The sequence below is a fragment of the Nuphar pumila genome, chromosome 13 (genome assembly GCF_984573655.1).
Source record: "Nuphar pumila chromosome 13, dmNupPumi1.hap1.1, whole genome shotgun sequence".
NCBI lineage: Eukaryota > Viridiplantae > Streptophyta > Magnoliopsida > Nymphaeales > Nymphaeaceae > Nuphar > Nuphar pumila.
The window spans coordinates 30931535-30957961 of NC_143261.1; the positions used below are offsets into that span (position 1 = coordinate 30931535).

A 26427-nucleotide genomic window follows, 5' to 3' on the forward strand; every position below is an offset into this window, starting at 1 on the left:
TGATTATGAATATGATTAAACCCTAAAAATATATGCTTATACACGAAAATCCAAGAATATCACAAATTTTGTGATTTTTGCAGAGTTTTGGAATTCTTCGGGTGCCCTGTTTTGTAATTCAAGCCATTCAAGCATCAAACGGATTCTAAAAATCCTCAAAATTGGTATATGCACTTGTGATAACCCTAATATCAAATTAGAATTATAAAAATATTTTTTTGGCATTAAATTAATCCGAAAATAGCATCAAACCCTAAAAATATGCTATTTTTGACCTAGTTCACCAACCAGTCTCAGTCCAAGACCCAAACTAGGGGTCAAACCTCCATGGAAATCTATGAAATTTTACAGAGAACAAATAGACAGAAAAACAGAACTTTTCTTTTTTACAGATCTGAAAAAGTTTTTAAAACCAGGGAGATCCCCATCCGACAATCCGGACTTGAATATATTGATTTTAACTTTGGTCCTAACTGATACTTTCAATTGAAAATTCCAGGATAAATAGCAGTACTCATTCAAAATATCTGAGATTTTAACAGTGAACAGTTGACATAAAAATAATAATACTAACTTTTTACAGATCATGAATCGGATCTGTAGTTTAGGATTTATAAACAACATAAGTCTGATTAGGGTTTTGGTAAACCCTAACGTGTTTTAAATTAAAAATCAGAGTTTCTGACAGAGGAAAATACTAAACAGTAATAAAAAATTCTGAAAACTTCACATTAGACAGATCTATTCAATGTGAATCCATGGCACTTTACAGATCTAAAATCGGATATAGGATAAAAAAAATATCATCACAGCAAGTTACCTTCTTGATTTTAACAACGATTTTAAAGATTTAAAAACCCGACTTGATATCTGATTTTTCTGACAAGGTTCCCGAAGTCCAAAATCTCTGATTTTTTTACAGTAGATCAATCACATGCATGCATCAAATATAAAACAATCAGAAATTAATAGCACATATTTCAATCCGGAACAGCATGCTATTTTCTGTTCTAAACTAAAAAACACACAGAAATCTAAGAAACTTGAGAAAATATGCATTAACTAATGAAAACAATAAAAGAAATACTAAAACAGTAAAATAAAAATTATTTCTATGCTGGAAAACGTCTAATAAACATGAATAAATAAATAAAATACAGGGAATCAATGGCTGGAATTTGCTTTCACCTTTGAAATCATGGATTTAACCCATTTAACGGGTAAATCTCATGTTTCGTCGGTTAAGAATATGAAAAACGTACCTCTCATCAATTCTAATGGATTAGAATCCTTGAAATCACCCTCAAACTGAGTTAGATCATCTTTGTGGGTTGATTTTGGGGTTCTTTGATGAAATCCATGGTTAAATCCATGAACACAAGAGTTTCTATGGTGAAATCTATTGAAAAATCATAAAAACTAATAAAATAATAATAAAATAATATTAAATAACTCACCTTGGGGCTGCAGCTGCAATGGAGGAAGGTGGAGGTGCTGGAGAGGAGAGAGAGTCCACGAAAAATTGAGAGAAAAAGAGCCTCTTTTGACCTCTTGAAGTCCCCTATTTATAGGTTTTCAAAACCTCCTTAATTAGGGTTAATTAAGGAGTTTTATTTTTTTAGAACTCTTTCTAATAAATCCAATAAAGGGGGCAACGATTTTTTGGAGAATTATAGCCTAGGTGGGACTCTAATTAATCCCTAATTAGCCCCTAACTAAACCTAGAAAACCCCCAAATGTGATGCCACTTGGCATCTTCCACATTTGGTTTTTTTAAAAACCTTTAAAAACACTAGTTTTAAAAACTAAACTTCAAAATGGGTTTTCAAAATGATATTAACTCTTCTAAACCCCTAACACTAACCAAGACACTGACTAACCCTAGTCTAGCCCTGACTTACTCGAATATGGCACCACCCCGAGTGGGCCCTACTTGAGTTTTTCAAAAAGCTATTTTAAAACTTGAAATTGAAGGAGTTTTCAAAAGGATTTTCAAAAGCAATCTTAAAATTAGAATTTTTGAAATGGCATAGGGTTCTAACCAAGTCATAACTCCTCTGGATATGGTGCCAACTGAGTGGGCCCACATCGAGTTTTAAAGAATTTTGAAATAAACACTGAAAATGGTTTTGAAATGGGTTAAAATCAATATTTGAAATTCAAGATCTTTGAAAATAAGGTATCAAGCAAACTGGAACTCCGAGTTAGAGTCCTGAACTCTTAGGATTCTGAGATTTTAGATTTTAGAATTCAAATGGAAGAGTTTTCGAAAGATTTTATCAAAAACTGACGAAATAAGTCAAAAAAACACAGTCAGGGGTAGACTCCTAACTCGACCGACCTCTAAAATAGAGTCCTGAATTAACTGGACTCTGTAAAATGACCTAAATTTTGAAAACAATAAAAATGAAATAAAAACAGACTCCTGACTGGACTAGGACTCTGGGACAGAGTTCTGATCGGACTGAAACTCTAGATTTTTTTGGTATTTTCTGAAAAACAGACGAAAGAACTTGTCAAAACAGTGAAAACAATAAGAAATATTGAAATAAAACAGAGTTCTGATTCAACTGAGACTTTGGGGACAGAGTCCTGATTGAATTAGGACTCTCAGATTTTTGGATTTTCTGAGAAAACAAATGAGAGGATGTTGAAAAACAGTTAAAGCAGGATGAAATTGAAGTTTTGGTTCAGAGTCCTGATCTGATTAGGACTCTGAGAAAGAGTCCTGATTCAATCAGAACTCTAAGAGTTTTGGTTTTCTGATGAGAAAATGATGAAATTTGGGCAAAGCTTTTGAAAACCAGTGAAAATGAAGTGAGAAAATCAATTTTGGAAAGAGTCCTACTTCGATCAGGACTCTGGGGTAGAGTCCTGATTTGATCAGGACTCTGAGATAAAATCTCATAATTTTGAAATTCTTTGATAAAAGTGTAATAGTTTTGGTAGATTGAAAGATTTCTGAAAGATTCTCTCAAAATTGAAATCAGGATCAGAGTCCTGATCCAACTAGGACTCTCTGAACAAAGTCCTGCTTTGACTGAAATTCTGAGTTTCTGACTCATTTTGAAATATTTTGAAAGATTTGATTGAAAATGGATAAAAATAGCTGTAAAAGATTAGAGTCCCAATCCAATTGAAACTCTGAAGAAGAGTCCTGATCCGACTGGACTCTTGAAGAAGAGTCTTGATCCAACTAGGACTCTGAAATTTTGGCCAAAACAACAGATTTTGAAAGGTTTTCTTCAAAGACAGGTAAAAAGGTAGTGAAAAGTAGAGTTTTGATCCGACTAAGACTCTGGAAAAAGAGTCCTGATCCAATTAGGACTCTAAGATTTTTTAGATTTTTGATAAGTTAAGGAATCCAGAAGCGACACCACCTAAATGGGCCTCATCTGAGAATTGAAATTGAGTTTGAAATGAATCCAGATTGTTTTCTGAGAAAATATTTCGAAATATGAGGTCCTGGGGTTGGAAAATGATAGAATGTTGAATAAAAACCCAGGTTTTGAAATTGATTTTAAAAGAAAGCTTTAAAACTCAAATCTGGATTGAATGTTTTGAAAACAGGAGTGCTGGATCTCAAGAATGAGATGTAATGACATGCAATGCTATGCAATGCGATGAAATGATATGCAAAAATGTATGCAGTGATATGCAATGATATATGAAATGTAAACACTAGATGAGGGTGAAAATTTGGGGTGTTTACAGTTAAATAGGTTGAAAATGATATCCCATTATTAGGGATTGAGTTGTCACAGAATTTATGACAATTGCACTGTTATTCCGTGGGGAGGAATAAACAACTAGAATATGAAGAAAAATTGCTATTTTGAAAAGGATATCTCTTGACGAAGAGAGATTTCATTTATGAAAAGGTAAACAAAAATTTTTGAAATAGAATCAAAAGATACATAGGAAAGATAGGAGGGAAAAGAATTTTGAAAATAGATGGTAAAGATTAAAAATTTGAAAAATTGCAGACAGGATCAAAAGAATTGAAGAAATCAAAAGAAGAAAAGAAAAATACACCTGGGTTTTGAAAATAAAGAGAAAATTTTGAATAATATACCCAGGGTTTTTGGGAAATATAAGGAAATATAAAATATCACACATATAAGGAAATATAAAATATCACACAATCATAGTTGTACAAACAAGGATGCACAAACAACACTCCCTAAAGCTGACTCTAAATGTAATATATGAAATAGCTTGTAGGACCTTAATCCTAACTCTATGGTTCAAATCATCTGATTCCAATCAAAATACGCCGATATACTCAAGCCGAAGCTCGAAGTACGTGGCATAGAAATTTCTCCGGTTTCTAAGGTAATGGCTCCCAACATCCTTGAGCACCTACCTATATACCTCGGACTATGGCCCTTAGGTACGTGGTAGGGGGGCGCTAACCCAAATAAGTGGTCCAGTTGTGAGGCTCTCTCCTAAACTATGGTTTAGTGAGACAACTCAGCAACGTGAAGACCGGGACAATATAGGTAGGGATGTTTTTCGAAAACATGTTCAACATGCAATAAAACCAGATGTCTCTAATGCAAGTCCTAAAGAGATAGAATTTAAATGAAGAGAAGCATACACTTGCATACACTGTTTGCATTGAATCCCTAGAATTGAGGAGAGTTGTATTTCAGACCTAAGTCTAAGTGAGCAAGCAATAATCTCCTCAATATGGTCCTACCAAACCATACTTAAATCCTATATGCATTATGTCAGCTAGGACAAAGTCTAGGCTCCTAAGTTTTGCATGAAAATGAAGATGACATTTGTAGAATAAAGACTTAGATAATATCAAAGCAAAGCAAAGACACAAATTCGACTGGACGAAGATGAGTCCCATCACGGTCGCCAACTTCTGTGATCATTGCAAAAATTTTCCTCTTGTATTCTTCTCTTTCTTCTCTTAACCTTTCTAACCTCTATTCCCCTTTTTAAAGGGGAAATAAAAGACAGAAAAAAAGAGAGAAGAGAAAAGAAAGAAGAGAGAGAAACTCTTTTGCAAAGGTCTCACTTGACTTTAATTTTGAAAATGTTTTGAAATTACTAGCATCCATTTTAAAAATTTGCGAGAAAATGGAGAGACGGGATTCGCTCGTCGGTACGAGGTTCGACCGTTCCTGGCACCTTTACCAGGGGTAATCGAACCAAGGATCGAATTTATGCCTTTTTGCATTTTTCTAAATATTGTATAAGAATTTATTTTAAGTCTAAATGCACAAAGAATCATGCTTGTGTGATGCAGAAATGCAGAAATGTATGCTTTTGAGAAAATAGTTCAGAAATTTTGAGATTTTTCAAGTGATCTGGAAATAAATTTGATAATGGAGTGAAGAAATGATTCAAAGGTTTGAAAAAGTTAGATTTTGAATCTAACTTAGAATTTGAAATAAATTTGGAAGAAGAGACTTGAAATTTCAAGTCTTGGAGTGATCAAAATTTGGAAAGATAAGCCTTTAGATGAAGAGAAAAGGAATTTAGAATTGGAATTTTGAAATAAGAATGAATTTTCAAAGTCATAATGGACTTTGAATTTGGATCGATTTTAAAAAAGGAAATTTTGAATTCAGAAACTAAAACAGGAATTAAATTTGAATTCAGACTTGAGAAATAGATTTGAAATTGGCTTTGGAAATGAGAATTGGAAATGAAACTAGATTTTAAATCTGGAATAGAATTTGACCTAAAATCCGGAATCCTAGATGAATTTGAATTCGAAATATGAATCCTAAATGGAATTGGATCCAAAGTCTGGAAATCCAAGATGGAATTGAATCCGAAATCTGGAATCCTAAATGGAATTGGGTCCGAAGTCTGGAAATCCAAGATGAAGTTGAATCTGAAATATGAAATCCTAGATGGAATTGGATCCAAAGTCTGGAATCCAAGATGGAGTTGGATCCGAAGTCTGGAATTCTAAATGGAGATTGGATTTGGAAATCTGAATCCAAGGTGGAACTGGGTTCTAAATCTAGAATCCAAGATAAAATTGGATTTTGAAAATCCAAATGGGATTTTTGAGGATGGATATGGATTTTGGAAATCCAGATTTGAATTTACAAGTGGGCTTTAAACTTAGGAAAAATCAAACTTTGAGATTTAGAATCAATCTCAAAACCTTGATTTTGAATTTGAGGCTCAAGACTCAATCTTTAGATGAAACTTTGGAGATTTTGGAAAATAAAGAATAATTTTGATGTTAAATGATCATGCATTTATTTTAGCATTTTATCATATTAATTCATGCATGATTCGATAATAATTGCATTAAATTCTCACATTTATCATTAGTTTCGAGAAAATGCATGAAAAAGATAAATATCGGAAAAAGAATAAATTACAAGTTAATTTGGTGAATTAGGTCGTTTAGGAATTAGTTAGAAATATTTTATTTAGGATATTAGATTTTAAGTAAGTTTAGATTCAGAAAAATAAATCGGCAAAATAGTTTTTAGGAAGTTTTAGTAGTTAGTGTAGGTTTTCAGAAGTTTTTTTTAGAAAACATTTCTTTTGAAAACCTCTTTTTGGAATTTTCGTAGAATAGTAGGAGTAAGTTTTAAAAGTAGCAAAACCCCCTTCTCTCTTTAAAAACCCTACATAGGGTTTGAGAGGGGTTGTCCTCCATTGTTAAGCTTTTCCCCTCTTCTTCCCAACCCCTCCCTCCACCGGTTCTTCTTACCCTCTCTTTCCCGTCCTCTTTCCCTCAACCTTTCTTTCATCGGCGGACTCTCTCAACGGGATCGACGACAACAAAGGAGCGACCATTCTTTCCCCAACCAAATTTGTAAGTAGATTCTTTCTTCCTCTTCTTCTCCTTCTTTTACCTCTTTCTTTCACGTATTTGTAAAGAGCTTCAGAAAACAAAATAAATAAATAAATAAGTAGATGTCCTTTGTTGATTCATGTGTGTCTTTTGATTTTGAGTTTTCAATCCGTGTTTTGAATTGATTTGTTTCTTAGTTTTGTTCATTGATTTCAATTCTGTTTCATCGTTTCATTTTGTGCATCACGTTTCATTTCTTTATTTTATTGCTGCCATGCCATTTCATTTTTACTTTCATTTCTGCATCACAGATCCCATCCGCATCTCATCTGCATTTCCTTTTCATTGTTGAGTCTGCACTTCATCTGCATCCATTCACCTACATTTCATCACATCATCCTCATAATGCATTTTCATGTTCATTGCATAAATCTGTATAGCATATAGCAGTTTGCCGGATTCATCATCTCTGCTAGAGATCTGCATTCGCCAGAATCTAGTGCTTCAGTTAGATGCTATGTCATCTGGCCGGAATCCCCTTCAGATCTCTGATCGGAATCCACTATATTCATCGGAATCCCCTGCTATCCAGCTGTCAGAATCCCCTTCCGACCGGAATCCACATTTCAATAGTGAAACTGAATATGCCAGAACTCATATTATCCGTCGTGAAGCAGGTAGGATCTGCCAGAAATCTTCTGTAAAAATCAACAGATTTGATTTGCTATGGAAGTCCACCGTGGAATCTGCCGGACTTGCCTTGTTGATGTTGGATCAGCCTTGTAGCTGCCAGAGCTCTGCAGATCACCGTGAAATTCTTTGTTTCACGGTGAGATCCGTGTAGCAGTATTGGCCATAATACCACCTGTTCATCGGGTTCTCTCTCTAGGCCTCCGGGGAAACACTTCACCAGCAGGGATTGCCCGATTCTGTTGGAATCTCGATTCCTGGTTGCCTGCCGGAATCCCAATTCTTGGTTGCCGGATTCTTGCTTGCCAGAATCTCTAACAGAAATTGGTCTCATGATTGATCTATTTCACGGCAACTTGTGAATCCTCAGTCGTGAACAGACGTTTTCTATTCAGCCGTGAAGAACAATTTCACGAGGCATGCTTGTTTTTAAATCAATTTTCACAAGTGGGTTTTTAAAATTGTTTTTTTACAGTAGCATATTTTCACGATTGGTATTTCATGGTTGAGTGTTGATGATGCATGAAATGCACATCATGTTAACAAGTTTTTCATGCATTTTGTAATGAGTTTAAGGTTTTAAACCCATTTTTAGATGTGTTTTGATAGTAAGGGGTTATGGTTCGAATTTCAGAAAAATCGGAGTTAAAATGAGAGAGTTATGGTTATTTCAGTGTTTGGGCACAGATTTCGAGGTAGATCGGATCCATATCCGACCCAATTAGGTTATTTGGACTTTGGATCAACCCTTAGAAAGCCCAAAACCCAACCCACACGCCTATCCATATCCAATTTAAAAAGTTTTGCAGAAAACCCCCCAGAAAGTGGCGCCTAGCAATATTTTATTTTTTAACCCTCTTTCTGAAAAATGTCCAAATTATAAATAGTTTTTTTTGAAGAACCCTAGGCGTCTTTGGCTATGTTTGGATGCCCCCTACAGTGATTTTACTCCAGCAGCTCCTTCCTCTCCATCTCCCTCCACGTTTTGGCCATTGAAGACCGGTCTATGCTTGATTTTCAAACATATTTTCGATCTCTCTTGTGGTCCTTTCCATTTCTTTCTTTCTCCTTGCTGTAGTTTCACCACTTTTCTGTATTTTTGCAGGTGTAGCAGAGGTGGAGACCATTAACCTTGTGTGGGAGTGCGAAATACACCAACAAGGTGAGCCGGCCCTACCTCCATCCGGCTTTCTACACCCTTCGATCGAGAATCGACTTACATTCCATCGTCGGTGGATCTCCAACGTGTAGCAGCTGCAAAGGTGCTGTTTTTTGGTGAAGTCCAGCATCCTCGAACTGTTTAGGACGTCCTATTCCAGCCACGGTCCGCTCTTCTTCATCCCCCCGGTCGTCGGATCTTCCAAGAGGTAGGTCTTCTTCTTTCTTCTCTTCTAGCTAAAACCGAAATTGAGTGTTTGATTTTATTTTTTTTTCTGTGTGTTTCTTATTTTTCTTTTTGTTTCAACCTTAGATTAGAGTTCGTGCATAGGCCAGCACATTAGAATTAGGTTTGCTTGATTGTTTGATGTGTTTACATTTCGTTTTTCTTGTTTTTTCAACCAACTTGTGAAAATCGGCTAGAATCTCATCTAGTCGACTTTTAAAAAGGGGTTTACATTGTGTTTGTGGTTTTGTTCTACAGTAATTTCAATATAAATTTGTTTTAAATGGTTCATTTGGATTTATTTTGAGTTGGGGTCTTGAACAAAGGCGTTTTTCATCAAAAATCCATAAATCGGCTAGATCCATTCTAGCAGATTTTGATTTATTTTCAATTTTTGCCTTAGTTCGGTTTTTGGCAGCGAAGCTGGATTCGTGACCCTACATAGATCCGATTCTAATGAGTTTATTGTAGATCTATTGAGGTTTGAGCCATTGCTTGACTTGTTTATCCTTGTTTTTAAGGAGTTTTCACTCAAACTTTGAAAATCGACTAGAATCTCATCTAGTCGATTTTTTCTATTTTATTTGTAGTTTGTCATAGGTGTTATTGGGTCTGTTCTACTGAAAATCCATTTATAAAAGTCATTTTGATTCATCTTATTTGTGGATTTGATTGTGTCTTGTTTTGTTTTCAATTTTTGAAAAAGAAAAAAATTCGGCTAGATCTATTCTAGCCGATCTTTGCATTTTAGTTAAATTTGTGTTTTTAAGTTAGTAAGTTGTGTGGTTTGCTGTACATTTTGCATGTTAACAGCAGCATAAAATCGTGTTAAGTCATTTCATTATTTTCGGATTGTTCTAGAGAATCGTTTTTAGCATTTTGTGTTTTTGGTGTTTTGGATCTATTGAAAAACAAAAATTACAAAAGTCAAATTTTTATTTCTTTATGTTTTTAATAAATTCCAGCATAGTATGGTTCATGTTTGCATTTGTGTAATTAGAAGTTTGTTTTTTACATTTTAATTTAGTTTTATCAAATTGTTTGATATTTAGTTTAATCGTTTTTTTTTTAGTTTAGTTTGTATTTATTTGTTTTTTTTAGTCTTCTTCTTCCCCAAGGAGGGGCGGCAGCCATTAGAGCTCCCCTTGAGCTGTTGGTCGATTTTTTTTTAGAAATTATTAATTACAATTAGTTAAGTTAGGAAAGTGTCTAGGTTCAATGTATTAGGGTTTTCTTTCCTAGCCGTTTTTAGGGGTCAATTAAGTAGGTTTTAGGAATTAGGGTAGCATTTAATCCTAGAAAATCGGTTTTCTATTTAATTCCTTTTATTCCCTAGGTAGTCTTAATTGCATTACTTTAGAAAGTAGCACCAATTGAAGTTGGCGATTTTTGAGAAGGGAGGTAATTAAAGTAATTGAAATTTGGAAAGTTTTTTTTTAAGAGGAGTTTCTTCAAAAATCGTGTGAGGCATTTAAGGGAGATTTAAATCTTGAATGGGCATTAAAGAAGGAGTTAATCCTTAACTTTGGAAAGTGTTTTTGAAATTAAACAAAAATTCCAATCTAGACTTCACGATTTCCATAGAGCATTAAAAGCATTTTAATTCCCTCTTGAAAAGCAAAAATCGTAGGTTTCTAGATTGGACTTTTCATTTTTCCAAAATGAGCCTTAAAGACAATTAAGGAATGTAACTCCCTCATTAAGTGGGGCAATTTTTGAGAATCCAAATCCTTTCAAAGTTTGAGCATTTCCAATTATTACTTTCTTTTCCCAACCTTCTACATTAAAATCGTTAGCTTGGAATTAATTTAGAATAATTAATAGGCTACTAATTTAGTCGACCTAATTAAGGGAGTCAAACCCTAGTCTAAACCCCCTTGACCTAGTCAAAACCGATCCTACTGAACCTAGTCAAAACCGACCCTAGGTCGAGTCAAACCCTAGTCTAAACCCACTTGAGTCTAGTCAAGTCAACCCTTAGTTTGAGTCAACCGACCCTACCTATTGAACCTAATCTAACCTAGTCAATTAGATTGACTTGGTTAGGTGAGTCGTTAATCTAGTCAAAACCTAGCTTAGTCTAAGTCAAAGCTTAGACCAAACCTAGGTCGAGTCCAAGACCAAGACCCAACCCTAGTCGAGCCTAGTCAAAGACCTAGACCTAACCCTAGTCAAGCTTTAGTCCAACCCTATCTAAGTCAAACCGATTCCACTTAAGTAAACCCGAACTTAGTTGACTAAGTCAACTCAAAACCGAGTCCAACTGAGTTTTAGTTAAACCTAACTTAGTCAAAACCCAAGCCTAAGTTAAGTCATAGACCAAACCGAACCCAATCCTAAGTCAACCGAACCCAACTAGTTAGGTCAAGCCTAGCCGAGTCCACATTGGTCCAAGTCGAGTCAACCTTAGCTCGAGCCTATCTCTCCCAACCTAACCCAAACCGAGCCTCCCTAATCCAAACCGAGTTCACCCAAACCAACCCGAACTTACCCAAGCCAAAACCAAGCTGAGTTGAGTCAACCGAGTGAACCCTAATCCTATCCTTGTTCTTTAGTGGATTTAATGTCATTTAGATTTTATTTATGTTGATTTTAGATTAATTAGTTTAGTTATTTGATTTAATATAGTATAGAAGTGTGTGTGCGTAGAGTGTAATTGTTTCGTGTGTGTGATTTGTGCATTATGTGTCGTTGACTTGTAGTTATTTAGCGTTTAACATAGTTAATTAGAATCACATTTCATTGAGTAGTATAGTTGCATTCACATCATTAATTAGCATAGCTTTAATCATAACTTGCTTAGCGTATTCCATTCGTCATGCATTTAGCCTAGTGGTAATACTCATCTGCATATACACTGTGATACAGTGTCATTTAGAATGCATTAGGTTTAATTTACATTTTCTAGTGTTTAAATAGATTCATAAAGTGAATAGTGCACTCAAAGAAAAAACCGATTTTTGCCCTGTCGCACAAGCGTTATTTTCTGTGCAAATATTTCGTGTTTTCCAAAAAAAATTGTTCTATTCACTTTATTAACGTGTTATTTGACTGCAGACCAAATTTCAGCTCTTTTGAAGTTGATTTGGTCTGATTTTTAAGCGTTTTGCAAAAACCGCTTTTTCTGGATTTTAAATTACAGGACTTTCGATATCCTGATTTTTCCCAGATTTGAAACGCTTATATCTGGAGTTCCAGATACTGTTTTTCCATTCTGTAAAAACTGTTAGATTGTTTAATCTGTCAGTTGCAGAACAGAACAAATTTCGGGAAAATCGGACCTCATTTGCCCTGTCAAACAGTGGTTTTCCGATAACCTGTCAGAAATCTATTTTACACTAGTTAGGGGCAGTTTCGTAATTTTCTTAGTTTCGGCATTTTAAACTTGTTTTCAGTAGTGTCTGCATTTTAGGAGTTGCATAATCATCATACAGCATCATTAGAATTAATTTAGCTAATTTTAGAATTAGTTCAGTATTTTATTTAATTTTTGATTGATAAGTAGCATTTGTTCTATTAATTTTATAAAATTAGACTTAGGTTCATTTATAGTTTTACTTCTTAGATTAAAATACTAACTTTGTATTTTCTTTCATTTCTAGGTTGAAAAGCATATTTATTTTTCAGGGTTATTTTCCAAGTGCGAAGAACAATAGTTGGCGAAAAGACGGAAATACCCTTGGTGTGGAGCAGAAGACTGAATTGCTTTTTATTTCCACTTTAGTGATTAATTGTAGTTGTATTAACTTTATAATTGTAGATTGATTTTTGTAATTAATAAATCAAATTTTCTAGAACTATCTTGATTAATTCCTGTTCCCTGAGGATTCGACCCGAACTTACCACTTTGTGGAAAGTCGGTTTTTATATTTTTGGTTGACGATTTTCCAAAGTTTATTAAAAATACTTGTTTTAAAAAGATCATTTCAAAATATCAACCAAATTTTGGCGCCGTTGCCGGAGAACGGCGAATTAATTACTTTATTTCTTAGAGTTTGATTTATTAATTTGTTTTAGTTAGTTGATTATTTGTTTTCTTTTTTTTAGTTAGTAGGATTAGTAAGTGAATATAGGATTAACATAGTTAGTAAATATAGGATTCACGTATTGTTCTTTCTAGGATTCACTCAATTTTCATCCTACAAGGAGTGATTAGATAGGTGGGTTTTAGAAAAACATAGTTTGTGATTTCCTGTATTTATTTGTTTTAGCATTTTAGAATAGTTTACTTTGTTACTTATTTATTTAGTTATAGAATTCTGACATAGATAGATAGCATATCTGTTTGTTTTTAGTTACTGTTATTTGTTTATTTACACTATAGTACCTGTGTTAGTTTAGATTTAGATTTAGGTTGTCTGCTTACATCTGGTCTTAGTACCAGTGTATGCAGGGGCGACGAGGTTTAGGAACCCCATTACACCCATTTGTTGACAACCCAGAGAGAATTTTACATTCTCATCGAAGTTCGACAACAATGGCTGACATGGATCCTCCACCTCCACCCCCAGTTCATCCACGCCCTCTGCGGGAATACTTCATTACCACAGACTATGTTCAGGCATCCTGCATTCAGAGACCCGATGTAGGAGCGCCTCATTACGAGATTAAGGCCAGCATTATTCAGATGCTTCCATCCTTTTATGGCCTTAGTCATGAAGATCCCTACCGACATTTAGATGAATTCCTCGAAATCTGTTCTACTGTTAAGATACAGAATTTTGACAATGATGCTTTGAGGTTGACTCTATTCCCCTTTTCATTGAAGGACAAAGCCAAGTATTGGCTAAAGTCCTTAGATTCTGTAGAAATAGAGTCCTGGGATCAATTGCAATAGGAGTTTCTTCAGAAATATTTTCCCATTGGTCGTACGAAGCAATATCGTAGAGCCATCACTAGCTTTTCAGAGCTAGATGGTGAGCGCTTTCATGAGACATGGGAGAGAATGAAGGATCTCCTCAAGAAATGTCCCCATCATCAGGTACCGAAATGACAACTGGTGCAGAGCTTGTATGATGGATTGTCTGACAAGAATCGTCAGATGATCGACTCTTCATGTGGAGGAACATTCATGCTGAAGAGCGATGACTAAGCATGGAGGCTATTTGATACATTGGCCGAGAATTCCCTCCACCATGCTTCGAGCTCTCATTCGGATAGAGCCACACCCAACATTCAGAAGAAAGCTGGTGTTCTTGAGATTGGTCCATCTACTGCACTACAGTGCAAGGTAGACATGATTGCTCAGAAGCTGGACCAGCTTCTCTCAGGACCATCCACTACGCAGCAGGTGTGTACCCTTTGTGCCAGTCCGGCACACGAGATCACTGAGTGCCCTTCGGCAGCTCAGTACCCTGAATTTGTTCAAGAACAAGTTCAGGCAGCTCAGGGTTACGTCAGACCGCCGAACAACCCATTCTCATCTACATATAATTCGGGTTGGCGTAACCATCCCAATTTTTCATGGAAGAATCCACAGTCTTCCATGCAGATGCCTACATCCTCTCAGCCAGTTCGGCAACCATCTTTTACTCAGTCATTTCAAAGACCGAACTATTCTCAGTCTTCTTCTTCTTCAGTCACTCCCCCGATTCAGCAAGAGTCTGCCCCGCAGACATCTTTCGAGGAGAGACTTCTCCAGGCATTCCAAGAGGTGAAAACCTCTAATCAGAACGCCTTCGAGAAGTGTAGCCAGATATTGAGCTCACATACGCAGTCCATTGCGAAGTTAGAATCGCAAATGGGACAGTTAGCTGAGGCTATTAGTAGGAGACCCGAGGGTACATTGCCGAGTCAGGCTGTCATGAACCCGAAGGGTAAGAACCAGATGACTGGAGGCCTATTTCATACTGAGACACAGCAGCAGGCCAAATCGGTTATGGCCCTGAGGAGTGGACGTGAGTATCACGTCGAGAGCAGAGAGAGAGTGAGAGTAGAGAGAGGATAGAGGAGCCAGAGACCTTTGTTTCACCTACATCGGCTCAGCCTTCATTATCATCCCCATCTTCATCTTCTTCATCATCAACATCTTCATCTTCTTTGCAGAAGAAGGATAGGAGTGAGACTTCTAACAAAGAGAAGGAACCACCCGAGTATACTCCCCCACCACCCTATCCCAAAGCATTAGAGTCTCCTGGATATAGAGGGAAGCAAGGTGTGAAGATCTAGGACATGCTTAACATATTCAAGCATGTGCAGATCAACCTACCTTTGCTCGATGTGATTCAGCAGGTGCCAGCATATGCCAAATTCCTGAAGGAACTATGTACGCAGAAGCGTAAATCTAGAGAGAGAGTTCCTAACAGGGTCCATTTGACTGAGCAGGTGAGTTCCGTACTTTAGCATCAGACACCACCAAAGCTCAAGGACCCTGGAGCCCCTATCATTCCGTGTACTATAGGGAACATCCGGATAGAACGCGCATTGCTCGATCTTGGAGCAAGCGTGAACATTCTGCCCGGGTATTTCTTTGATTCTTTCGGGCTAGGAGAGATGAGATCGACTCCGATTACATTGCAACTGGCAGATCGTTCTGTCAAGGTACCGAGAGGTGTCTTGGAGGACGTGCTAGTTAAGGTGGATGACTTTTATTTTCCAGTCGATTTCATTATTCTTGATATGGAAGGAGTAGACAGCCAACACCAGACTTCGATTATTTTAGGCAGACCATTCTTGGCGACTGCCAATGCGTGCATCAACTGTAGGACCGGAGCCATGGATCTCTCATTCGGCAATAGGAAAGTCAAGCTGAATATTTTCAATGCCGCGATGGGACCAGCGGGAGACATGGACTGCTTTCATGTAGATATTGCACATGAGTTAGTGGAGGAGCAGCCCGAGTTGTACATTACTGAGGATTCTTTAGATTTGTACCACATAGAGAAGAATGGTGGTGTAGATAGTGTAGATGTGTCTAGAGTGTCGTCGGAGAGACCACCTTGGGGAGTCGTCATTGAGACTCTCCCACCACTTGAGGGGACCCCCGCCAAATCTTCGATCGAGTCACCTCCGAAACTTGAGCTGAAACCCTTACCAGATTCACTCAAGTATGCTTATCTCGGAGATGATAAGACTCTGCCTGTGATCATCTCATCCCTGCTCACTAAGGAGCAGGAACAGAGATTGCTGACTATTCTTCGAGAGCACAAGGCAGCGATTGGCTGGGGAGTTGCTGATCTGAAGGGGATTGATCCTTCATTCTGCATGCATAGAATCCATTGTGATGAGGAAGTCAAGCCATTTAGGGATATGCAGAGAAGGCTAAATCCCAACATGAAGGAAGTGGTGAAGAAAGAGGTGGTGAAGTGGTTGGATGCCGGAATCATTTACCCTATTTCTGATAGCCAGTGGGTCAGTCCGATTCAGGTTGTGCCGAAGAAGTCAGGACTCACTGTGGTTGAGAACGAGAAGGGTGAGAGAATTTCGATGAGGACCACTACAGGATGGCGAGTCTGTATCGATTATCGGAAGCTGAATGTGGAAACTAGGAAAGATCATTTCCCATTGCCATTCATTGATCAGATCTTAGAGAGACTCGCAGGGCAGAGCTACTACTGCTTTCTAGATGGATATTCAGGATACAATCAGGCAGCGGTCCATCCTGACGACTAGGAGAAGACCACGTTTACATGTCCTTATGACACCTTTGCGTTTAGACGTATGTCGTTCGGGCTCTGCAATGCCCTGGCCACTTTTCAGAGGTGCATGCTTGCTATCTTCTCGGACATGATAGATGATGTGATGGAAGTTTTTATGGATGACTTTTCAGTGTATGGCTCTTCTTTTGAAGATTGCCTCCAAAAATTTACTCGAGTACTGAGTAGGTGTGCGGAGACCAATCTCGTCCTGAGTTGGGAAAAGAGCCATTTTATGGTCCAGGAGGGGATTGTGCTAGGACACATTGTGTCCAAGCATGGTATTGAGGTTGACAGAGCGAAGGTGGAATCCATTTCTCATTTGACTCCACCCACCTCTGTGAGGCAGATTCGATCATTTTTAGGGCATGCGGGATTTTATAGGCGGTTTATAAAAGATTTCAGCAAAATCTCTCGACCGCTTTGCACTTTATTGGAGAAAGACCAGCCCTTTGATTTCAGCGAGGATTGTATGAAGGCCTTTGAGATTCTCAAAAAGGCCTTGATTACTGCACCTATTTTGAGACCTCCGGATTGGAATCTCCCATTTGAGATTATGTGCGATGCATCTGACTATGCTATGGGGGCTATTTTAGGACAACGCATTGATAGGAAGCCCTATGTGATCTACTATGCGAGTAGAACTTTGTCTGATTCCCAGAAGAATTATACTACGACAGAGAAGGAGCTACTTGCGGTAGTTTTCGCATTGGACAAATTTAGGTCCTATTTACTCGGTTCAAAGGTGGTTGTCTATTCTGACCATGCTGCACTGAAATATCTGTTGAATAAGAAAGACACCAAACCGAGATTGATTTGTTGGGTTCTACTACTACAAGAGTTTGATCTCGAGATTCGAGATCAGAAGGGAAGCGAGAATGTAGTAGCAGATCACCTGTCCAGACTGATCGTGGAGACCACGCAGGATCAGAGGCCGATCAATGATTCTTTCCCCGACGAGCAGATCATGCCAGTCAGTACATCGCAGTTACCCTGGTTTGCAGATATTGTGAACTATCTGGTTTCGAGGCAGATACCTGAGCATTGGAACAAGAATGAGCGTGAGAGATTCCTATCTCAGGTGAGGCACTATTATTGGGATGAACCAAAGTTATTCAAATACTGTGCAGACCAGATCATTAGGAGATGTGTTCCGGAGGAGGAGTACCAGTCCATTCTGAATTTTTCCCATTCATTAGCCTGTGGAGGGCATTTTAGCAGTAGGAAGACGGCTGCAAAGGTTTTGCAGTCAGGATTTTATTGGCCCACACTCCACAGGGATGCTCATGAGTTTTGTAGGCGATGTCTTCGATGTCAGCAAATTGGGAACATGTCCAAGAGGGACATGATGCCCTTGCTTCCGATTTTGATAGTCGAGATTTTTGATGTTTGGGGCATTGATTTCATGGGACCATTTCCGCCTTCATTTGGAAATTTATACATTCTTGTGGCGGTTGATTATGTGTCTAAATGGGTTGAGGTTGTGGCAACCAAGACCAATGATCATAGAGTAGTGCTTAAGTTTATTAAGCATAACATTTTCAGTCATTTTGGTGTGCCACGTGCGATGATTAGCGATGGTGGCAAGCATTTTAGGAATGTACAGATAGCTTCTCTACTGAGAAGATATTCTGTCAATCACAGATTCACCACGCCGTATCATCCGCAGACTAGTGGACAGGTTGAAGTGTCTAATAGGGAGATTAAGCGAATTTTAGAAAAGACAGTTCGTCCAGACCGCAAGGATTGGTCCCAGCGCTTAGATGATGCACTTTCGGCGTATAGAACTGCATTTAAGACTCCCATTGGCATGTCCCCGTATCGCCTTGTATTCGGGAAAGCATGCCATCTTCCTGTCGAGCTAGAGCATAGAGCGTATTGGGCTATCAAGAAATTGAACTTTGACCTCACCCAGGCTGGCAAAGAGAGAGCACTGCAACTCTCAGAATTAGAGGAACTTAGGAATGATGCATATGAAAATGCCAAATTATACAAAGCTCGCACGAAAGCATTTCATGATAAGCATATTGTCAGGAAAGTGTTTGAGCCAGATCAGAAAGTGTGGCTATACAATTCTCGTTTACATTTATTCTCAGAGAAGTTAAGATCGAGATGGTCAGGTCCGTACATTGTGAAAGAAGTATTTCCCCATGGAGCAGTGAGGTTATTCGATCCTATGACCCAAGGTACATTCAAGGTGAATGGACAAAGATTGAAGCCCTTTATTTTAGATGCCATGCAAAATGGTGAGTGTGAGATAGTGCATCTCACGAAGGCATGAGGATTCAACCGGAGGGATGTATCATATGTACATTAGTTTGTTTGTCATTTCAGTATTTTCTTTATTCATTATTTTATTTCATATTTGCTAACTTTTGTTTTGATATATGCAGGATGAATTTAACACTTAGTGTATCAGTTACCAGGTACAGAGCAGAGCTTTCAAAGAATTCAAAGATCAGATGAAATTCAACTTCAGAAGCTCAAGAGCATATCAGGTTGTATCTATCCTTTCTCCCATATTCTATTGTCCTTTAGTATGCATGTGCATCGTATTGTGATATATTTTGTATGCCACTAGGGACAGTGTCATTCAAGCATGGGGGGTGGTTTAGATGCATGCACACAAAAATTTCAAATTTTTTTTTTCTGACTGGTAATTAAAGTAGGCATTTGAGAACAAGTTGTAGCATATATAATTGTTTTTGGCATAATCTAACAGTTTATAAATTTTTAAGCCCCATAAAAAAAAATTTATTTTCTGAACTGAGTCAAATAGAGTAGTTGTTTATGAGATAATTCAAAGAAAAGATAGTATTTGATTGTTAGAAAATTTTGAATCACTTTAGTATAAGTATGCACAGTATATTTTGTGAAAGAAATAAGCAATGGAAAGATGTGTTTGAAAAATGAGTTTAAAAGAATAGAGCTACGTTTAGTTGTTGATGTCTTCGTGAATCCTAGTAGTGGAACTCAGACACGAGATGAAATGTTTGAGTCTCTTAATGAAAAGGATAACGAAGGAGATCATCTTCTTGTCTAAGTCGATATCTGTGGCCTTTGTAGTTCGAGTAAGTAGAATCTGAAGGGTGTTTTACACCTGGTTCCCCAAAGCCAGCTGGTTTGGGAGCCACCGGTTCGAAAGCTTTTACATGGACTGCATAGAAAGCCTAAGAGATAGAGACATTGCACAGGACGAGAGGAAAACTATACGTAAACTATTAGAATAGAAGGTCTAGTGACTCGAGCAATTAAGTCTGAGGGATACTCTGTATCTAGTGCCCTAAGGTTGGCCAGCCTGGGAGTCACTGACCCAAAGCTCGCTACACGGGTCACGAAAACTGTCTATTTGAAATAGTGCTCATATGAGAAGAATGCGCAAGAGATCAAAAGTTGAAATAAAGAGTGAAAATGAAAGAAAAAGAATGTGCTGAATGAGAAAATTTTCATTGCTTAGGCATATATGTGTATTACTGTGCAGAAAATATACAAGTGAGAATAAATGAGTAAAACATGAGAATACTTGACTTTCGGAGAAAAATCATGAACTAGCTACAATATTAGAAAAGTGAAGGAAAAGAATTTTTACTGTGGTGGCATGAGATTTTTAAACTTGTTTTGAGAATGTCAATTACATGAAATATTTGTTCCAACTGCATTCTTAAAAGCTTAATATTTTTGAAAAATCATCCTCGCATTTCATTGATGTTTGTGGGTAGCATCTCTGCAAACCCTCACGAGACCTTACTCGTCCACTAGTGTAAGCTAGGGGTTTAAAGGGCTTGTTGCATACGCTAAATGCAACCGTGATTCCTACGAAAGTGAGTTAGTATTATGCATTCATGCTTAGCATTTCTTGTCTTCGTTGCATATCATAATTAGGGTTTGTTAAGGGACTAACAAACATTCAAGCATGGGGGTATTTGATGATGCATGAAATACACATCATGTTAACAAGTTTTTCATGCATTCTGTAATGAGTTTAAGGTTTTAAACCCATGTTTAGATGTGTTTTGATAGTAAGGGGTTATGGTTCGAATTTCAGAAAAATCGGAGTTAAAATGAGAGAGTTATGGTTATTTCAGTGTTTGGGCACGGATTTCGAGGTGGATCGGATCCATATCCGACCCAATTAGGTTATTTGGATTTTGGATCAACCCTTAGAAAGCCCAAAACCCAACCCACACGCCTATCCATATCCAATTTAAAAAGTTTTGCAGAAAACCCCCCAGAAAGTGGCGCCTAGCAATATTTTATTTTTTAACCCTCTTTCTGAAAAATGTCCAAATTATAAATAGTTTTTTTTGAAGAACCCTAGGCGTCTTTGGCTATGTTTGGACGCCCCCTACAGTGATTCTACTCCAGCAGCTCCTTCCTCTCCATCTCTCTCCATGTTTTGGCCATTGAAGACCAGTCTATGCTTGATTTTCAAGCATGTTTTCGATCTCTCTTGTGTTCCTTTCCATTTCTTTCTTTCTCCTTGCTGTAGTTTCACCACTTTTCTGTATTTTTGCAGGTGTAGCAGAGGTGGAGACCATTAACCTTGTGCGGGAGTGCGAAACACACCAATAAGGTGAGCCGACCCTACCTCCATCCGGCTTTCTACACCCTCCGATCGAGAATCGGCTCACATTCCATTGTCGGTGGATCTCCAACGTGTAGCAGCTGCAAAGGTGCTGTTTTTTGGTGAAGTCCAGCATCCTCGAACTGTTTAGGACGTCCTACTCTAGCCACGGTCCGCTCTTCTTCATCCCCCCAGTCGTCAGATCTTCCAAGAGGTAGGACTTCTTCTTTCTTCTCTTTTAGCTAAAACTGAAATTGAGTGTTTGATTTTATTTTTTTTTCTGTGTGTTTCTTATTTTTCTTTTTGTTTCAACCTTAGATTAGAGTTCGTGCATAGGCCAACACGTTAGAATTAGGTTTGCTTGATTGTTTGATGTGTTTACATTTCGTTTTTCTTGTTTTTTCAACCAACTTGTGAAAATCGGCTAGATCTCATCTAGTCGACTTTTAAAAAGGGGTTTACATTGTGTTTGTGGTTTTGTTCTACAGTAATTTCAATATAAATTTGTTTTAAATGGTTCATTTGGATTTATTTTGAGTTGGGGTCTTGAACAAAGGCGTTTTTCATAAAAAATCCATAAATCGGCTAGATCCATTCTAGCCGATTTTGATTTATTTTCAATTTTTGCCTTAGTTCGGTTTTTGACAGCAAAGCTTGTAGCGAAAGCAAGCGCGAAAGAAACCAAAAGGGAAGACCAACAAGCGGGAAGCCCTGGGCGGTCACTACAGGTGTGAAACAACATTTAAATGAAACAACCTTTATTAAATACATCTTTACAAAATTGTACATCCAATCCCTTATACAAAACACTGCCAGGATCCAACAAGCGAGGTTCAGAAGTGTGGGTTCGAAGTCCGCTGCAGCACATCGAGCTCCACCGCACGTCGAAGTAAACCTGTATCCCCATAAAACGGGGTCAGTACTCTTTCGAGCTGGTGAGACAAACCAACATGATATGCCAAAGGTGTGGAAATCAAGAACAAGCTATACATGGTAAACGTAGCATGCCAATATACAGTATTTGAGCAGTTGCAGCATAGACAAGTATAGAATAATGATATCTACACATGGAGCATTATCAACAATTCCTATAGCATGCATCAAGACACGTGATTTAGCAATGGATCAACATTTGTAACAAGGTATGCATCACAAAACATAAAGTACAAGTGTATCAATATGAAAGACTGTAACTAGCATACATCAATGCAAGTAGTCAAAGCATAAGTGACTATTATGCATCACAGAACATAAAGTACAAATGAACAGTCTTGTGCATTGTGTCATAGGTGAAAGAACTATCCTATGATGATTCCAACATCGTAAGTTATGATGTTGTGATGGGACAGTTAGAAGCATTTGGCATGAAAGGCTTAACTCACAAGCAGTGCCAAGGTTCCCAACCCGTACGTTGCAACCATAAGCGAGCTCATCTCGCTAACCACTCGCCAAGGAGTTCCAAGGTTGCGTAAGTCTTGCACCACTGCAATATCCATAGGCTAAATTGCGTATGTCTCGCACTACTGCAATATCCATAGTGCATCTCAAGACATAGCAAATACGATTATGCCCACGTTCCTTAGTTGACAAACATACGAGATTTGTTAACATGAGTTAGTGATCACATTCATCACGCGTGTCATCTATGTACTTAAAAATTGTGTACCAACTACGCTAAGTCGAATCATGATGCATTACATCGATCCTCACACTTACATCGCATAAGTCAAAACACTTAGTGCACTTGTTGGGATATTGGATCCCACTCCAAACACACTTGCAGCCCTTTGGGCTGTGGCCCGGATGCGTGCTAAACAAGTAAAGGTGAGGCAAAAGAAGTCCAACTGCGGCTGGTGTTGTCAAAAACGTATCCGCCCCAAACTATCACTTGGTGCTATGGGACACCAAACCCGTACATTGCAGGCCCGGTTGGGTAGAATGGCAAGGCTGCAACAGGGACAGCTATGTTGTCACAAAAACGCAGTGGCCGAGTGTTGGGTCTGTGTAGGGGCTGGTCCAGAACATGACCTCGACATGGTTCAGCAACAACGCAAGGCAGCCCAGGCCTGGACGGGACATCCAGACCGGATGGGCTCAGCTACATAGAAATCGGTCCAGGTCTGGACTAATTGGTCCAGACCCAAAAGGAGGCACACTCAAATCTGAGCATGGTCTGGACCGATTGGTCCAGACCCAGCTGGCTACAACTAGTACCGAAAATGGGTGGTGGGGGTGCAGGCCTACCGCCTGCACCCAGCTGCAGTTGCAGCTGCAAGGCTGCAGCCAAGGCCGAAACGCAACTCAAAAAGAAAAAAAGGGCTAAATGCCCAATCCGGCTATGACCGGCCATGGCCTTTGACAAGTCTGGACCGATTCGGTCCAGACCATGTCAGGCCCCAACGAAAACCCCAGCCACCCGCAATGGGCGCTGGCAAGGGGTTTTGCTCAAGTAGGACGAAGACGAGAGGAAAGAGGCAAAAAGTTAAGATAGGAAGCGATTTCCCCATGGCTCGGACTGCTTGAGCTTAAGCCAGCACCTCCAAAGGAGGTCAACCCGAACGGGTAGGTAGCTAGGCTTATGCCAAGGCGTGCCACCTTGCCAACCGAACCAGACTTTAAGAAGTCTTGCTGTTACAAAGCAAATCATGAAAAAATGATACTTGAAGCTTTTGAGGAAAACGAAAAGTTAAATCATTATCTTGCAAGTCACACTTTTCAAATGCTAAAATGGGATTTAAGAAGTACTAATAAACATGCCAACGTGGAAAACCGTATGGCCTTGAGCTACAATGTCAATATTGCATGAGAAAGAAGCTTGAAAACATACTTAACCGGACATTCATTATGCATGCAATCTAATCCATTAAACATCCACAAATCCGAAGGAAAACATGTATTGGCAACTTACGAAAATGCATAAAACAAGGTGCATTTACTTATCCGAAGTTCACACTAAGCATAGGGAAAAGGAGGTGTCTCACCTTTGCGGCTTTGAATCAACTAAAGAGATGAAGGAGGTGCTCACGGCTAGAACCACCCCACACTCACACTCACGACTTTTCTCTCTCGGCTTTGGAGAAGAAGAGGAAGAAGGGGAAGAGAGAGAGATTCCTCCAAGAAAATCACCCAAGAGGTCCTCTCTTTCTCTCTCTTGAAACCTTAAGTACATAGGGTTTACGAAAAGGAACGGCTAGGATTAAAACTCATAAGATAGAGGGTTGGAGTGCTCCACGCCCCACCCATGGGTATCCACGCCCAATGCATGTTGAGCTTTTAAAACATTTCAGAAATCTTTCAAAAATGCCATTGCAAAGTACCTTTAATGTTTGAAAGTTTTACTAAAGAGCCATCCAAGCTCACCCAATCAGATTTTAGCATTTGAATTGTTTTGAAACAATTACAAAAATGCCATGGGGCGCCAACCCCATGGTCTCCTTATTAAAAAAATGTTTTTCATGATGAGCTTCAAGGCTCATCATGAGCTTCAAAAGAAGAAAAGGGCCAATCGTGGCCTATTTTTCAAAAGCCATGCAAAATCTTACAAGTATACCATCCATCTGGTCAAACCCTTGACCAACTGGTCCACCAAGTCTAAACTCGTCCTCTTAGAAGGGCGCACAAAGGGTTTGGGTCTTCCAGGTGACACGGATCCAAGATCCAAAAATCGCCAATTGATAAGTGTCAAAACAATACTTATTTAATGCCTTAAAATATCAAATAAATCCAATTAAATCTTTCAGTTCTGTTTATAACCTCAATTACTACGAAATGCATGAAGTCTTATAAGGAAATTCTCATCCGATTGCAAGAATTAAGCGTATTATGATTCGGGTTCAAACTTGGGTCAAAACTCGTAATCCGCATGCACTGACGAGGTTTTTACGTCGTATAAGTCCCAAATTCGAGGGCAAACCATAAAAATATAATATAATTCAGCCCTTAAATTCTTAGAGGCTAATTCATCCAGAATTAGACACTTCTTACTTGCATATTATATTTACGTGATTTTCAGGTCGCGAATACAAGGCAAAAATACAAAGCATAGTCAAATTTCATCAAATCACGTGCTACTTCACAAGTACACACGAACATACATTCCAACTCAAATCACACAGTAAAGCACTCAGAAATTCGCGGGTCTTACAAAGCTGGATTTGTGACCCTACATAGATCCGATTCTAATGAGTTTACTGTAGATCTATTGAGGTTTGAGCCATTGCTTGACTTGTTTATCCTTCTTTTTAAGGATTTTTCACTCAAACTTTGAAAATCGACTAGAATCTCATCTAGTCGATTTCTTCTATTTTATTTGTAGTTTGTCATAGGTGTTCTTGGGTCTGTTCTACTGAAAATCCATTTATAAAAGTCATTTTGATTCATCTTATTCGTGGATTTGATTGTGTCTTGTTTTGTTTTCAATTTTTGAAAAAGAAAAAAAATCGGCTAGATCTATTCTAGCCGATCTTTGCATTTTAGTTAAATTTGTGTTTTTAAGTTAGTAAGTTGTGTGGTTTGCTGTGTGGTTTGCTGTATGTTTTGCATGTTAACAGCAGCATAAAATCGTGTTAAGTCATTTCATTATTTTCGGATTGTTCTAGAGAATCGTTTTTAGCATTTTGTGTTTTTGGTGTTTTGGATCTATTGAAAAACAAAAATTACAAAAGTCGAATTTTTATTTCTTTATGTTTTTAATAAATTCCAGCATAGTATGGTTCATGTTTGCATTTGTGTAATTAGAAGTTTGTTTTTTACATTTTAATTTAGTTTTATCAAATTGTTTGATATTTAGTTTAATCGTTTTTTTTTTGTTTAGTTTGTATTTATTTATTTTTTTTAGTCTTCTTCTTCCCCAAGGAGGGGCAGCAGCCATTAGAGCTCCCCTTGAGCTCTTGGTCGATTTTTTTTTAGAAATTATTAATTACAATTAGTTAAGTTAGGAAAGTGTCTAGGTTCAATGTATTAGGGTTTTCTTTCCTAGCCGTTTTTAGGGATCAATTAAGTAGGTTTTAGGAATTAGGGTAGCATTTAATCCTAGAAAATCAGTTTTTTATTTAATTCCTTTTATTCCCTAGGTAGTCTTAATTGCATTAGTTTAGAAAGTAGCACCAATTGAAGTTGGTGAGCCTTAAAGACAATTAAGGAATGTAACTCCCTCATTAAGTGGGGCGATTTTCGAGAATCCAAATCCTTTCAAAGTTTGAGCATTTCCAATTATTACTTTCTTTTCCCAACCTTCTACATTAAAATCGTTAGCTTGGAATTAATTTAGAATAATTAATAGGCTACTAATTTAGTCGACCTAATTAAGGGAGTCAAACCCTAGTCTAAACCCCCTTGACCTAGTCAAAACCGATCCTACTGAACCTAGTCAAAA

The 26427-nt window shown here is 38.0% G+C and overlaps 1 non-coding gene across 1 annotated transcript; it reads right to left on the reverse strand.

Moving 5' to 3' along the window:
* Positions 1-13735: 13735 nt before the first annotated feature.
* On the reverse strand, positions 13736-13838 carry LOC149818243 (small nucleolar RNA R71). The gene has a single exon (XR_016427531.1). It is a non-coding gene; the product is annotated as a small nucleolar RNA R71 (small nucleolar RNA).
* Positions 13839-26427: the final 12589 nt, after the last annotated feature.